The 16342-nt window shown below is 42.8% G+C and overlaps 1 long non-coding RNA gene across 6 annotated transcripts; it reads left to right on the plus strand.

The window, feature by feature from the left end:
* The first annotated feature begins 1076 nt into the window (after positions 1–1076).
* LOC142631185 (uncharacterized) lies at positions 1077–6872 on the plus strand. 6 transcript variants are annotated; one of them, XR_012843539.1, is made up of 8 exons: positions 1077–1290; positions 1389–1618; positions 3298–3418; positions 3822–3868; positions 4036–4153; positions 4688–4785; positions 5007–5240; positions 6122–6443. It is a non-coding gene; the product is annotated as an uncharacterized LOC142631185 (long non-coding RNA). The 6 variants fall into 6 exon arrangements; XR_012843536.1 differs by having other exon boundaries at positions 4688–5240; XR_012843538.1 differs by having other exon boundaries at positions 4691–5240.
* The last annotated feature ends 9470 nt before the right edge of the window (positions 6873–16342 follow it).

A 16342-nucleotide genomic window follows, 5' to 3' on the forward strand; every position in this document is an offset into this window, starting at 1 on the left:
GTTATTAAGAGCCCGTTTGGATAGGCTGTTATGAAATCCTAAACGCGCGTTTTTATTAAAATCGTCAATTCTCGTGTGTTTGGTATAACGATTTTACTGAAAATTGCGTTATTTTAAACGTCAAATATTACGTTTTGAAACTGAGGTATAGAATAGCTTTTTGAAAAACTTCATTGAAAACACAAATCACAGTATACATTTTAAAGTTTGAATACCTAAAACACCCTCAAGTTTTTGCTAAATGACAAAAACACTGGCTAGCAAATAACCTCACTGGTCACCCTCAAGCTTGCTCTCTGTCCAGTGGTAGAGTCACGTTGAGGCCGAGGGGGCCATGACCGCCCCCCCCTCCCAAAAAAAACTTCAAACTTAATGTAATTTTAGCAACTTACCTAATCTGCACCACCATATAGTTGCAGATAGCACTAACTTTCGCTGGCAAATGCATCTGGGTAGGCACCGGCTAATTAAGCAGTCTTCACACTTTTCTTAGCTCATCTCCTTTAAATCTTCAGCATCCTAACTCTTCTACCTTTTTTCTTCCACTTTTCTTTCTTTATTTCTTCGGTTCTTCCGTCATTTTTGGGAAGCACAAAGAGTGACTTTTTGATTTTACAAAAAGCAACATTTATCAGTTATCCATCTACCTCCACCACGTGCATGGTTGAAACTAGAAGTCTCAAAACTTAGACTCCCTAGGTGGTCAGGTAATGGGATGGGTCATAAACTCTTTACGACTTTTCTTTTTTTCACCACTTTTATGACTTCTCTTTTTTATCTTTATTTGTTAAATGTACATAACAAACTATTATTATACTTAATAAAAATATACAACAATACATCATGTAATTGGTTGTACTTAATTATATTATTTTATATATTGAAATTTGGATGATGATTTAGCAGACAAACTAAATAGTATACTAACTGAACGCTAAGCCCTTTTTGGTAATTTGAACCGAAACAACCCTTTTAAACTAATTCTGTTCACAAAGTTTGCCAAACATTTTATTGTGATTTTTAAAATTATGTTTTCAAAAGGCTTATTTTAAAAACGCTATTTTTGGAAACACACTTTTTTTTTTTTAACAGCTTATATAAACAGACCCTAAATCAACCCGCTCTGCCTCCCGGTGCTCTGCCTCTACCAGCTCTTCCTCGATCAGACCCTTCCTCTACCAGCTCCTACCCACGGCAAACAAACAGCAAATTTCGCACCATACCCAACGGACATCTTCTTCCTCGGAATCGATCTCCTTCCTCAGACCACCCACCACCGACATCCAACTTGTACAACCTCATCTTTTTCTTTTTCTTTTTTTTATATATTAATTTTTTGATATCTTAGTTTTTATTTTAAACAAAAAACTTGGTTCTTCTTCGTTAAGCAAAAGCACTTTGCGTGCGCAGACCAACAGTCCCAAAGCAAAGCAAAGACTCGGAGACACAGTGAGAGAGAGAATCCGAAGCACTGAAATAACCCATAAAGCATCAATCAGCAAAAAAGTGGCAGATGATGCGGCGGTGGAGGTCTCCGTACCCGAACGCACCACCATTCCCTCCGGCGACGACTCGGTCTGGGCTGACGTGTCGCCTCTTCTTGAATCCGCATGCAAGGGTCCTTTCCTTCTTGCCCTAACTCACTCTCTCTCTCTCTCTCTCTCTCTCTCTCTCTCTCTCTTTCCATCTCTATTTGTTTCCTTAGAAAGTTGTGATTATATATGCTTTGTTATTTCTTATTTTTCTTTAAAGAGTATACCTCAAGGGGATTATTCAGTTTGCCTAATTAGAAAGATGAGGTTTTTGATTGTTTGCTGAGAAAATGGAGGATTAAGTGAGGGAATGATGAGGGAAATTGGAATTTATTTTTAGTTCAATTGGGAACTGATTGAATGAGCAAAGTTTGAGTTTCTGGTTTTGTTAGAAACTAAATAGGAACAACATGTGTGCAAAGGTTATTAATTTGATGCTTCATTTGTTGCTGGAATTGTACGGAAAAGAAATAAATGTGAACAATATTAAGGCTATTAAAGGTTTGGTGAAAATTTAATGTCTGTTTTGTTAAAATCCTCCCCATCACCCTAAGTGTTTGACAAAATGTCTCAATGAAATTGAAATCTTTTTTTTTTCTTACCATGTGGTTGGTTAATTATCTTTATATTTAACTAGCCCGTGCATTGTAGCAATGAAATTCATTCTCATTTAAAGTTGCTGCAAAATATGTTTGTATGGCATTGTATTGTTGTTGGAAGTAGAGATAAGTCAGACTTCATCTATTTGTTTTTTCCATACTTTATTCCTGTTTTATGGAGGACTTTTGGATTAAACTTTCAGCTTTAGCTCATGATTTTTTGTAGCAATCATCAAATGTTTCTTCTCTACATGGCTGTTCAAATTGGGTGTTGTTTGGTTTTTTTTTTATAGCCCAATTTAATAAGTGTCTCTTTTCTTATCTTTGTGTTGCTATTGATGGCTGTAATAAATTTTTTGACTTGGATATGTGACTTTTTGTTAGGATAATACACCTATGGGTATTTGACGCAAGTTTCCTAAAGTTTATGTTGGTTGAAACTTGGATTCTTATTGTTGTTAATTGTTTTGCTGACAGGGAGCATTTTGATTTTCTTGGTAGGATTGCAAAAATATGTCTTTAACTTAATGGAATTCCCCGTGGAATGTAATGATAGTGTTGGGTAGTTGGGGAAACACCACCTTTGAAATTTAAAAAAGCCTTAAGCAATATTAAAAAAAAAAAGGGCTTTAAGCCATGGGTTAAATAATATTTGCTGCCTCTTATTGCTTGAGCCATAGCTTAAAAACAACTGTGACAAATTCATTTAAAGCTATTAAAGCTGTGTGTTTGAGACTTATTAAGTTATGTTACAAGGTTAATATTTTATATCAATATCTATTTGTTAGTATGTGTTTAAAAATTTTAGGATAAATGAGTTATAAATCAATTTATATCTGGGTATTTAAATCAATTTGTTAGCATGTGTTATGGTCAAGGGTGAAAATTTTAAATTTATATCCTGTTAAATTGGTACCGCTTTCGTCTTTTTATAATAAATTAAAAAATTGAAAAAATTTGTTCTTCCATTGGACCTTTAAAGCTTTCAATTTGAAACTTTTGTTGTGAAAAATAACTGGTAGTGATGTTTGTGGCAGATTCGAATTCTGGATTGAGGTCAATCTCGATGCCATGTTTAGTTTTCTATATTGTACGTACTTTGCGTATAGTTTATTGTTTATGATGCTTTGTATACTCACCTATTTAGAGTAATGTTCATGTTACAGACACATCTAAGAATTTGGAAGCCCATTATGAAGAATGCTAGCACTCTAGCAGAGAAGATCTCCATGGAAGTGACACAAGATCTATGTCTATCTGTACTCCCTCAAATAGCAGCATAATTAGGTAGGATTTCTTACGATTTATGTGTTATCATAGTTGCTAGGTTGGAAGTATTCAATGATATATGCAGATTTTGTTATTTCCAATACATACAAGCTAATTGCTGATTAGTAAGCCTACAAATTGCGTGAGAACTTATTTGGAAATACATGGTAATGGTGGAAGCATCTTTGAGATAGAAATTATGGGAAAATTTTACTAATAATAGATTCAAATACTTATCTTAGGAATGCTAATCTTGGAAATTATAGAAAGTTTACATTTTTTTTGGCACACATAAAAATTATAATCTTCTCTGTTGCCTATGACATTCACATCAAATGGTATTTCCTCACCCATCTATCATCCTCTTCTCTCATCTATATCTCCAGTCTCTTTTGAGTCTTTTCTCTCCCTTTTTTTGTAGATCAAGATCGTTTTATTAGCTTTCAACCTAGCAATTCAATATGCAAGGTATATGTGAGGATAGTTTCTCTGTTTCATGAACTGAGAAACTATGGCGGCTTTTTTTCTCTCATCTATATCTCCTCTACTCCTCTCTCAAACCTTAAAACGCACAAAGGCTGAAACTAATCACGTATTAGAGGGCTTTGATCTCTTTTCTCTCCCTTTTTTTGCAGATCAAGTATAGATCGTTTCATTAGCTTTCAACCCAGCAAATCAATATGCAGACAAGGTCTTTGATGAGGATAATTTTTCTGTTTCATGGATTCAGAAATTATGGTGGCAATTTGAGAGGTAATTTTTGTTTTTGTTTTTTTGAATGCGGCGTTGGTAGTCTTCTCTTTGATTTATGCTCTATGGAAATTTGTATTTGGTTTTGGTTTGTTAGTTTCTTTGCTTACTGTTGATCCAAAGAAGCTTCGTGATATGGCAAGGGACAAAAACTTTGAGTCTTTGAGTGAGTTTGGAGGGGTTAAAGAACTTGCTTTAATTCTTGAAACTGATGTAAAAAGGGGTATCAATAGCTGTGAGGCTGATCTTATTCATAGAAAAACTTTTTTTAGTGCCAACAAATACCAAAAACCACCACCAAAAACGTTTCTAAGATTTATGTTTGATGCATTTAAAGATATGGCTATTTTAATATTATTGGCATGTGCTGTACTTTCTCTTGGCTTTGGTATCAAGCAACATGGCTAGGAAGATGGGTGGTATGATGGTGGGAGTATTATTCTTGCTGTTTTTTTTGGTGGTTGTTGTGTCAGCAGTGAGTGATGTTGTTGTGCGTAAAGATTAGTGATCAAGTTCCCTCTGATGGCTTATTCTTAGAAGGGCATTCTTTAAAGGTGGATGAGTCTAGCAGGACTGGTGAAAATAAAGATAAATATCTCTTTGGAGGTATTGATCAACAATCAACACAAGGAAAGGTAGGAAACCCATAAACACCACTCCATAGTAAATTATTGCTTAACATACGTGGAGAAGATCTTTTTGTAGAAGATTATTGCTTTATGCAGATCAGAATTTTAAGCCATGTTTGCTTAACGTCACAACTAATAAATTATTGCACGGTTTCTTGACTATACCTATCCCCATTTGGATTGATCCTCCTATTTTATTATTTTTTAATTTGCTTCTTCCTTTACAGCGACCCAGCTTTCTCGCACACAAACCTCCCTGCACCAATGCAATCATTAAACCTACATTAGTATCTGTAGGAGCGTTTGGAGGTTGTTTGTTTCAATCATGATTCTAGGCAATATTTGTACATCCCACTCCAGAAATTTAATGTTATTTTAGACCAATTATTATGTGTATCATAGGTTGCAACTTACAAGAGAAGAGACAAAAAAGATGTCCATAGATTTACAAGCCATATATAGTAAGTTTATAATTTATTATTAATGTCATTGAAAGTGTCAAAGTTTATAATTTTTAGTCCAAATTTTGTAGTTTGTTATTGTGATTTTTTATGTTATTTTGGTCATTATTTTAATTTATGAAAGGATCTAAGAATATATTATGCTCTCCAAAATTGTTTTTTACCCCTATTGTTTTAGGGACTCTGTATACTTGAAACTTTTTGAAGCTTAATGTTTTTGAGCAAGGAATGCTTTCAGTTTTTGACATTAATATTTGGAGTGCATGTCAAATTTCTGTTTCATCCCATCCCACTAAAATTTATAATAGATGTGAAAGGAGTTATTGTAGTTAGAACTTCTTGATTAAATCATGTATGCATGCACTGATTTCATTTGGATTTTCTTCATTGATAATGTTTGCAACCTCTTTATCAAATAAAAGTTATTCTTAGGGAAAAATGTCAACAAAAACTTATTTCTCTCAGTAGGTTTATTACTTTAAAAAAAGAAGAAGAAGTAGGTTAGTTACTTTGTTCTTCTAATTGATTTTTTCTTCTCTTTATATTTATTTTTTGTGTGCAAATTGGTCTGTACTATTATTGCTGTAGTTGGCTACATACACTTAAATTTATTGAACATGACCTAGTTACTCCAAGTGATTGCCTAATTTTTCTTTCTATAATGCTGAAGGGATTTAAGTTCTACACATTTAAGGGTTTTGATGGCATGAGTTGTTTTCAATTTAAACTCCACTTCAAAAGCATTCCAATTTTGTTGGCAAAGTTCTGCCCCCTTTGCCTTTTTTACTAAAATCTTTTTGCTGAGAAAAATATACTCAATTCTATGTGACCCATCACCTTATAGAATCTAAACAATGTTGTATGTGGTTTCTCTTACCCAGGTTTGTGTTGTGGATTCTTATTATTGCCCACAATCTATTCGTTGATCCTCGCTTGTGACTTCAGAGGTTGGAAGAAAAAGAGAGGGCACACCTTTTGTATTCCATTGCTATTTTCAACTTGGTAAATAGAAGGGATTGACTTGGTTTTTTAGGCATTAACTGCAAGGCCGTGAATGTTCTTAAATGGAAAGACTTATTGTGGGGGGCAAAAAGATCCTGATGGGAATGTCGGCCTTTTGGGCCGTGTTAAGGAAGGCCGACCTGCTTCTGGGTTTAGAATTTGTTAGTACTATGGGTCGGCCCATACGCCGAGGATCCAAGGATCCAGAGGGGTGAACTTACCCTAGGATGAAAATCGAATAACTCGTGATTTCATAGTAAAGATTAGGTGATGACACGTTTAAGGCAAATGGTTAAAAGGGGTGTACCCTAGAACGCCCCAAAAGCACTTAGGTGTTGAAGAAATGTCAAAGATAAAGGCCGTTACCTCCACATTAAAGACCACACCCTCTGCACGGCCGCATTTATGGGGAAGTGACACACGAACGAGTGGAAGAAACTTCGGTGCTACTATTCAAAGGCACCGAGAAAAGAAAATATCTACGAGGTAAGGGGGAGGTGAGGCAACACGTGTACAAAGTATTCAAAAGAGTAGTATTTAAAGAGCAATTTAAGACAGAAAAAGGGAGACAGACTTTTTGTAACCTAAAAAGAAAAGAAACAAGGAGAGAGATAATATAAGAACAACTCTTGGCTTATGTCAAGGATTTGATTTACTATACTCCTTGTTGTTTCCGAGCATTTGCAATCTTTAGTTTGTCATTTAAACTTCACACGCTTCTAACTTGGGTTTCAAGCTCACACTCTACAAATTCATATTGTTTAAGGCTCATTGGGCTCGAGCCCATGCTTGTTCTTGGGATCGGGTGCAATTGTGCGCTTACAATTGGCGCGTCTGTGGGAAATCTAGTCTAGAAGAGGTAGGGATATTATGGCGAGCTTAGGCTCTCACCATGCGGAGTCACGAGGATCACTGTAGGAAGATCATTTCGAACGTCTTGAACATCGTAGGGATCGTGAGGGAAGCGTCCATACGACGTAATGCCTAGGGGCTAGCCATACTCATGGTGGGGTAGCACTACCCACGAGATGAGGTTCTAAATCCATGCGAGAAGGAAATCAATCGTTTGAAGAGGAAGTTGCGCCGTGCTAAACGTAAGGTTTCCCCGTCCTCGTCTAGTTCTTCTTCGGAGAAGGATAGGGGAGTTGGCTACAGTTCAAGGTTGTGTTCCCCCACAAGCGCAACGTCCTCCGGTGAGGAGGACGACCGGCCAACCCGCGGACGTAAAGGCTTCGTTCTAGGGGGCTTAGGCAACGATACCATGAGTAGGGCGTTACACCAACTCTCTAAATCTCCGTTTTCGCGAAGGATTGGGGAGGGAGGCTTCCGGGAGAGGTTCACCCGACCCCACCTTTACCATCTATAATGGCGGATCGATCCGTGGAGCACGTGAGTCACTTCAACCGAGAGGATGGCGGTGCGCACTCTCACAATGAGACTCGATGTGTAAGGTTTTCCCCTCCAAACTGCAGGACATGTGGCTATGAGATGGTTTAACGGTCTCGAAATCGGGAGTCCGTAGGCTCAATTTGGGGAGCTAGCTAGGGCATTTGCTTCGCGGTTCATTACGTGTAGCGAGTCCCTCGGCCATTGGACTCGTTGCTATCCATGGCCATGAAGGAAGGGGAGACATGAAAGCATACTCCGACCGAATCCTTTGGGAGATGTTTAATGAAATAGATGGCGACTTTGATGAGGTGACGCTTAATACCTTTAAGGTGGGTCTCCCTACTGATCACGACCTAAGAAAGTCTTTGACGAAAAAGCCCGTCCGCAGTGTACGCCGCCTTATGGATCGTATTGATGAGTACAAAAGGGTAGAGGAAGACCAGCAGCAGGGGAAAGGAAAGGAAAATGTTATCCCGCACGAGAGAAGGGATTTCAGGTCGGACAGATATCACAACAACAAGCCGAGGAGGGATTACTATGTTCCGAGAACCAGTGCATCAGTTACTAGAGAAAGTCCGTAAAGAGCCTTTCTTTAGATGGCCAGGCAAGATGGCAGGGGACCCTGCGAAAAGAAACCAAAATCTCTTTTGTCAGTACCATCAGGATGTAGGCCACCTTCTACCGAGAAGCTGTCGGACCACGTGGAACCATCTAGAGCGGCTCGTCGAGTGAGGGAAAGTTGAAGCGGCACTTGTGTCGGCCACTGGGCGAGGTCGGTCAAGTTGGTTCGAGCAACCGGAGGAACAATTCATCTCGGCCCGCGTTGGGAACAATTAATGTTATCTTCGTTGCACCCGGTAGGATCGGCCAGGTCCCACTAGGGTGATGGCGGTTTCCGTCCTCGAGGTCGAGGATGTGGGTAGCGAGCCGAAGAGATTGAAGGGCACCTTGCCCGTCCTAGGTTTCTCAGGGAGGATAAGGTAGGGACTATTCGGCCCATGACGATGCTCTTGTGGTCACCCTCGGGATAGGGAATTATGATGTGAGAAGAGTGATGATAGACCGGGCGGCGGTGCGGATATCATGTACCACGATCTATTCAAGGGGTTAAGGTTGAAGGTGGAAGATCTTACTCCTTATGATTCGCCGCTCATAAGTTTTGAGGGAGAAGCCGTTGTGCCGAAGGGACAGATTCGTTTGCCGTTCAATCCGGAGAAACGGTTGAGGTGGACTTTATTGTGGTTGATGCGTACTCTCCGTATACGGCCATCCTCGCCAGGCCATGGGCGCACGCTCTTGAGCCGTCTCTACACCTTGCATGTTAAAGTTAAATTTCCTCGGGGAATGTGTTGAAGAGGTCCTCGGCGACGATCGGTGGCCGGAGCTGCATATCGTGCAACGTCTGCATCGGACGGAGGCCGAATCTTCGGCCCACGATTACTAAGGAATTATAGCAATTAACTCCCGGTCCATACGGGATGGTGACGAGGAGGAGACACGTTGTGAGGGGTTGGAGAAGTTTCCGCAGCCGATGACCCGGAGAGGTTCTTCCAAGTCGGTGTACTTTTGCCACATCAAGAGAAGAGGGAATTGTTAGAATTTTTGAAGGACAATGTTGATGTTTTTGCGTGGGATCCTTATGAAGCTCCGGGCGTTGATGCGAGCTTCATTTGTCATCACTTAAATGTCAATTCGCTGTCGTTCGAGAAGGCGACTTCACCTCGGCGTTCCTCCATGGAACATTCGAGGCTGTGAAGGAAGAGGTTCTTAAGCTTAAAAGGGTTTTGGTGCTATCAAAGAGGTTTTTTACCCGAGTGGTTGGCCCGTACGGTTGTTGTGAAAAAGAAGAATGGAACGTGGAGGGTATGTGTGGACTTCAACGATCCGAACAAGGCACCGTCCCTAAAGATTCGTTCCCAATGCCACGTATTGATCAACGGGTGGATGCCACCGTCGGACATCCTCGGATGAGTTTTCGGACGCCTTCCGGGGTTACCACGAGATTCCCTTAGCATTGGAGGACCGGAGAAAACGGCCTTCATTACACCGACGGGGAATTATCATTACAAAGTCATGCCATTCGCTTAAAGAATGCCGGGCTACCTATCAAAGAATGATGACGAATGTTCGAACAACAAATGGGGAAAACCATTGAGGTATATGTTGACGATATGGTGGTGAAAAGCAAAGCAATACTCGCACGTGAAAGATCCGGCCGACACTTTTCGAGATGCGAGAAAGTACAATTACGCCTCGATGCCTCGAAGTGCTCTTTCGGCGTGGGGTTACGGAAAGTTCTTGGGATATATGATTGCTCATAGAGGCATAGAGGTAAATCCTGCGGTGAAGGCTATTCGGGGCTTGCGGTCCTCCTCGGAACCCAAAAGAAATCCGAGAGGTTAACGGGAATGATTGCCTGCCTTGAATAGATTCATATCTCGGTCGAGCCGGCGGTGTCGCCACTTTCTTCCCATTGTTGAATAAGTGGAAAGGGTTTCAATGGACCAAGGAATTTGTGAGTTAGCTTTTCAACGGCTCAAGCAATATCTTTCTCGGCCACCCATTCTGTCTCGTCCGGAGGCACGTGAGATTTTGTTTGCTTATCCGGCGTGGCCGTCCACGCGGTCGACTGGTCTGATAAGAGATGATGACGGGGTGCAAAGACGGTATATTATGTTAGCAAGTCTTTTAGGTGATGCGAAGTGCGTTATCAACCTTTAGAAAAAGCGCTACTTGGCCGTGGTTCATGCCACGCGAAAGCTTCCCCACTATTTTCGGTCTCACACGGTGGTTGTTCGACTGGTTGCCCCTGAGGCGGTCTTGCCGCGTAGCGCGACTACTCGGGGAAGGGTAGCGAAGTTGGGGGACTATCCCGGGGGCTTTTGATGTTAAATACAAGCCTCGCACCTCGGTGAAGGGCCAGGTCCTCGGCCGACCCGGTAGCGGAATTTGCCGAGCCATTCTTTGGAAGAAACTGCGAAGAGGCCAGCGTAGGTGAAAAATCGGTGGGGGCAATCGTAGCCGCGGTGTCTCGATTTGGGAAGTGTATGTGGATGGGGGCTGCTAATCGGAGAGGATGCGGTATTGGACTCGTTCTAATGTCCCCTGAAGGAATTGTCTTTGAAAAATCTTTAAGATTGGCCTTCTCGGCTACTAACAACGAGGCCGAATATGAAGCAGTCTTGGTAGGCATGCAGATGGTACTTAAGATGGGTGGTAAGGAAATTCATGTATTCTCGGACTCTCGAGGCGGTGGTCGGCCGGGTCACGGGGACTATGGAGGCTAGAGACCCCGAGAATGCAAGAATATTTGGCCCGAATCAAACGTCGATGGCGAGTTTGGTTCCTTCGCCTTAACCCGTATCTCTCGGAGCGGAAACACCCATGAAGAATCCTTAGCCACGCTGGCAACTACCTCGGCTCAATGTTTACCTAGGGTTATCCTCGTTCAGGATTTACTAAAACCCTCTGTTGTCGTTGCCGACGCACCTCGCATCCATCTAATAAGGCCTGGACCTAAATTTGGATGGACTCGATCATATCCTTTCTTAAGAATGACATCCTTCCCGAGGACGAGTGAAGCGGAAAAAATACGTCGAAAGGCGCGCGTTTGGTTGTCCAGGACCGGAGAAGCTATACAAACGATCCTTTTCGAGGACCGTATTTGTTGTGTGTGCACCTGAATCGACGGACTCATTCTTGGAGGAAGCTGCATGAGGGAATTTGTGGGAGCCACCTTGGGGAAGGTCCTTAGCCCATAGAGCCCTAACTCGGGGTTATTGGTGGCCCAATATGCGAGGGAGGCTCGGGACTATGCGAAAATGTGATCAATGTCCAGAGGTTTGCCCCTAATATTCACCAACTGGAGGGGTCCTCAACCTCTCTCCGGTCCTTGGCCTTTCGCACGATGGGACTTGGACATTGTAGGGCCATTTCCGAGGGCTGCTGGAAACAAAAGATGGCTTCGTAGGAACGGACTATTTCACTAAGTGGGTTGAAGCGGAGCCACTTGGCAAATATTAGAGATGTTGACTCCAAGAAGTTCGTACGGAAAAACATCGTCACTAGATTCGGAATACCACACACACTATCATCTCGACAATGGTGTCCGGTTCGATAGTAAGGCTTTTAGGAAGTATTGTGGTGACATGGGTATCATAAATAGATATTCCACCCCGGTTTATCCTCGAGGAAATGGACTGCGAAGTAGTTAACAAGGTCATAGTCAACGGGCTCAAGAAGAGGTTGGACGATGCGAAAGGCGAGATGGGTAGAAGAGCTCCCTCAGTCCTGTGGACGTATCGGACCACACGCGCGGGTCCACCGGAGAAACGCCATTCTCTATGACTTATGGTGCCGAGGCAGTGATACCACTGGAATCTGGTTTTCCTACTTTAAAGACGAGTTCTTTTAGCCCAAAGAATAATAAAAGACTCCTAGAAAAGGATCTTGATTTACTTGAGGAACGGCGTGAGGTAGCTATGGTCCGAATAGCTTATTATCAACAGAAGCTAAAACGAGGGTATGATGCCCACGTGAAACTAAGGCCACTCGCGCCAGGTGATCTTGTACTAAGGAAAGTTGTAGGCACTTCTAAGAACCCAGCTTGGGGTAAGTTGGGACCCCGGCGGGAAGGCCCCTATCGCATTGTTTCGATAGCAGGCATAGGGTCGTATAGGTTAGTTGACCTAGACGAAAGAATTGTACCATGTCCATGGAATGTAAATAATCTTAGAAGGTATTATTATTAATGAAATGAGCTTTTGTCAATTAATATTTCAAAGTTATGAGTAGCTCTGATGCTCGCAGTTATCATTTTTAAGAGTCAAACAGAAACTTGGTTAAGTGCAGTCCTCGGACCACAAATCTTGTGAAAATTGATGTCTTATCATTTGTTAAACAGAACCTTAGTTATGTCGGGTCTTCGGACCTCCTGCTTTGAGAAAATTAACATTTGAGATTCTTGTTCTTAAGAATCAAACGAAACTTGGTTAAGTGCGATCCTCGGACCACAAACCTTGTGGAAATTGATGTCTTATCATTTGTTAAACAGAACCTTAGTTATGTCGGGTCTTCGGACCTCTTTGCTTTGGGAAAATTAACATTTGAAGTTCTTGTTCTTAAGAATCAAACGAAACTTGGTTAAGTGCGGTCCTCGGACCCACAAAGCCTTGTGGAAATTGATGTCTTATCATTTGTTAAACGAAACCTTAGTTATGTCGGGTCTTCGGACCTCTGCTTTGGGAAAATTAACATTTGAAGTTACGTTTTAAAGAATCAAACGAAACTTGGTTAAGTGTCGCCTCGGACCACCAACCTTGTGGAAATTGATGTCTTATCATTTGTTAAACAGAACCTTAGTTATGTCGGGTCCTCGGACCTCCTACTTTGGGAAAATTAACATTTGAACTTACAACTTTGATCAAAGTTATCTCCTTATTATGTCTGGATGTTAATGCGTTACTGTTTAGTAAACTTGGATCTTAAGTTTTATATCTTTAAGTGTTAAGCAACTTTGTGTAAGGAATGGTCCTCGGATCTTACATTCTACTAGAAACAGTGTTGTGCAGTATAAGGGTTTAATTGTTATATGAGGTCCTCTCTTCTTTTTAATCGAGGCATTGTTCAAACATATTAACCATGTCACCTTTTATTAAATCTTTAATAATATGCGCGTGATTATGTGAAAGCTATGATTGTGCAATCCTTGGAGTTAGATTTATTTACTCTGAGAAACTTCTGTAATAAGTACAAAAAGAATAAAGGAAAAACAGATACAACCCAAGTGAAAAGCAAATGAAATTGTTCTTCATTAATCAGTCAAATACACATTACATATATAATTCAAATATGGAAAAAGAGAAGTCCTAAAGATAGGTCCTAAGCTTTTGTAGGGGGGTCTTGCTGAGAGGTACTGGTGCCCTCGGTCTTTTCTCAAGCTCCGGCTGAAGGGAGTCGACTTGCTTTCCCTTATCTCTGCTGTGTTTTCGTTGGAAGGACGGCGGGTTCCACGTGCGGCTCGAGTCCTTCTTGCATCGCATCCCCTCCTTCCTTCTCTTTGTTGGAACCGGAAGGTTCTCGTAGGATCGAATTTCTTTGTGGGACCACGGAGGTAGAGCGGGGAAGAGTTGTCTCGGGGGTAGGAGTGGCGGCGGGAGCCTCTTCAATCTCCTGTATTTCCGGGGGAAGTCAAACGTTCTCGGACTTCCTCGCATCCGAAGATAGAGGAACTCTGCTACGTTTAAAGCTTCCCCATACTTTTTGACGCATTCCGGCATAAAGCCGCGAACTCCTCTGTCCTTTCCTCTGTGGTTGCTACCCCTTCTTCGAAACTCGCCTGCTTGGCGGCTTGAAGAGAGAGTTGGAAGGAGGCCGGCTTCTTTCTTCATCAACGCCAGGTTCCTTTTTCGAATCAGAGCACTCCGCTTTGAGCTTGGGAGAGCTCTTCATCTCTTTCGCGAAGGAGCTTGCGCCGTCCTTCTATCGGGTCTTCATGGTCTTCAAGTTTGACTCGACCCCATTTTTCTCTCTCCTCGGATCGGCCCACCTCGAGGTTAACTTCTCATTCTCGGCAAGTCCCCGAGGACTTCTCGGTCTCCATCCCGATTTCGAGCTCGGATCGGCTATCTTGAGTGTCTTATAAACTTCTCGGCTACAAAGACCTCCCGAATGGCCCGAACAAAGTGTGATGGAATTAGGAATAGTAAACAAACTTATAAATATTGTTAAAGGTGGAATCTTCCTAAAAAAAGGAAAAAACTTACCAGCGCTATGTCTCTTTTTAGTGAGAGGAATAGTTGTGGATGGCCCATTTTTTCAAAGGTCTCTATGTCATTGGGCAGCAGGAGAGGGCGTTCCAACACTTCGGCCAAGTGGTGGGCATGGCCTGTTGAACCACCCTTATGCGGGCGGCGAGGAGATGGGTGCGCCGTCCGATCTTAGATCGGGGGACCGGGTGGTCGGTGCTCGGCGCACTTCGGCCTCGTCCACGATTTCCCCGATTTCAGCCGAGCGGGCCCTACCCTTGCCTTTGTCCGGCTTCTTCTGTGAACTGTGGGAGTTGTTGCGTGGTTTCTTAGGGTCCTTGTTGATCGTCCCCTCGGTATCCCCCTTTCTCTTCTTCTTGGGATCCTCGAGTGGAAATTTTGGTTCGGTGGAGGAGGAGGGAGGTGGTAAAGATGGGGGAACTTGGGACGTCCCGTCTTTTTCTCTACAACCTTAGCGGCTCTATTGGTGAGGAGACCCCGCATTCTTCCCATATCTTCTTCGGATTCGTCCTCGGGTAGGGCAACCACAAACCCTACAATTCCGGAGGCCTCGGTGGCTTCTTCCTCCTCGTCGGAAAGTACAACAAAGGCGATTCCCGCGAGGTCCTCGGTGTCTTCGAGATGGAATTGGTCTATCTCGTCGTCAAGTGTATGCGAAGAAGACACCGCTCTTACGGAACGACGAGTTGCTTGTGAGTGCACGGCGAGGGGGATTGCGCTATTGGTAGGTTGTACAAAACGGTGTTAGGAGCGTCCCGGGAGGTCGCGGTCGTCCGAAAGTGGGGCCGAGTTACGTTTATCCTCCTTCGTCTTCGGTCACCCGCAACTATGGCGTTTTCTATCTCTGGAAGGTACGAGGAAATGGGAGTGTACCCCCGGAATGAGATGAGCGGTCGGAGTTGTAAGTCTTCGCTAACGAACACCTCGGAGCGAAGTACTCGGTTTAGATCCGCGACGTTACGGTGGCTCGGAACGAGGACGCACGTGTTGTTTATCTCGCAAAAAAAGACATCGAAACAAACAAACTTCGTCGATTCACACGGATATTTAACAAATTTAAGTAAGTATGAATATGCATTTATGTGTGTGTTAGAAGGAGTTGTGTTGTGGGGAGATTAATCCTACGGCATCGCACTCGGATCCCCCCACTCAGGCGGGCGAGTGGAAGCCGTCGTGCCAGTTCTCAGAGACGAGCAGGTGGTCGTCCTTCATGCCTTTGTTGGATTTGGGCAGGCAGGAGATTAACCTAACGACACTAGAACGGGACTTAATGTAGTAACCTACTTTGGAAAGTTTATGGGACTCATATAGAAACACGACATTGTGCCACGTGAGGTTTAAACCCATCTGCTCGTTCAGAGCATCTACACTACCCAAAACTCTAAAAACGTTTGGGAGGCACTGATCGGGACACAACCGGTGGTTGCGAAGGTATTTCTGTGTTAGAGTATGAATATGCATTTCTGTGTGTGTTAGAAGGAGTTGTGTTGTGGGGAGATTAATCCTACGGCATCGCACCTGGATCCCCCCACTCAACTGGGCAGTGGAAGCCGTCGTGCCAGTTCTCAGAGACGATCAGGTGGTCGTCCTTCATGCCTTTGTTGGATTTGGGCAGGCAGGAGATTAACCTAACGACACTAGAACGGGACTTAATGTAGTAACCTACTTTGGAAAGTTTATGGGACTCATATAGAAACACGACATCGTGCCACGTGAGGTTTAAACCCATCTGCTTGTTCAGAGCATCTACACTACCCAAAACTCTAAAAACGTTTGGGAGGCACTGATCGGGACACAACCGGTGGTTGCGAAGGTACTCCCTAGTTACAGGTCTCATTGGGAGGGTCATCCCACCTTCTATAAAGGCTATCATTGGGATGATAACCTCTCCCTCTTTCCTAGAACCGGCCACGGCTTCTGCCGGGCAATATTTTAACCCTACGT

This window comes from Castanea sativa, chromosome 4 (assembly GCF_040712315.1).
Source record: "Castanea sativa cultivar Marrone di Chiusa Pesio chromosome 4, ASM4071231v1".
NCBI lineage: Eukaryota > Viridiplantae > Streptophyta > Magnoliopsida > Fagales > Fagaceae > Castanea > Castanea sativa.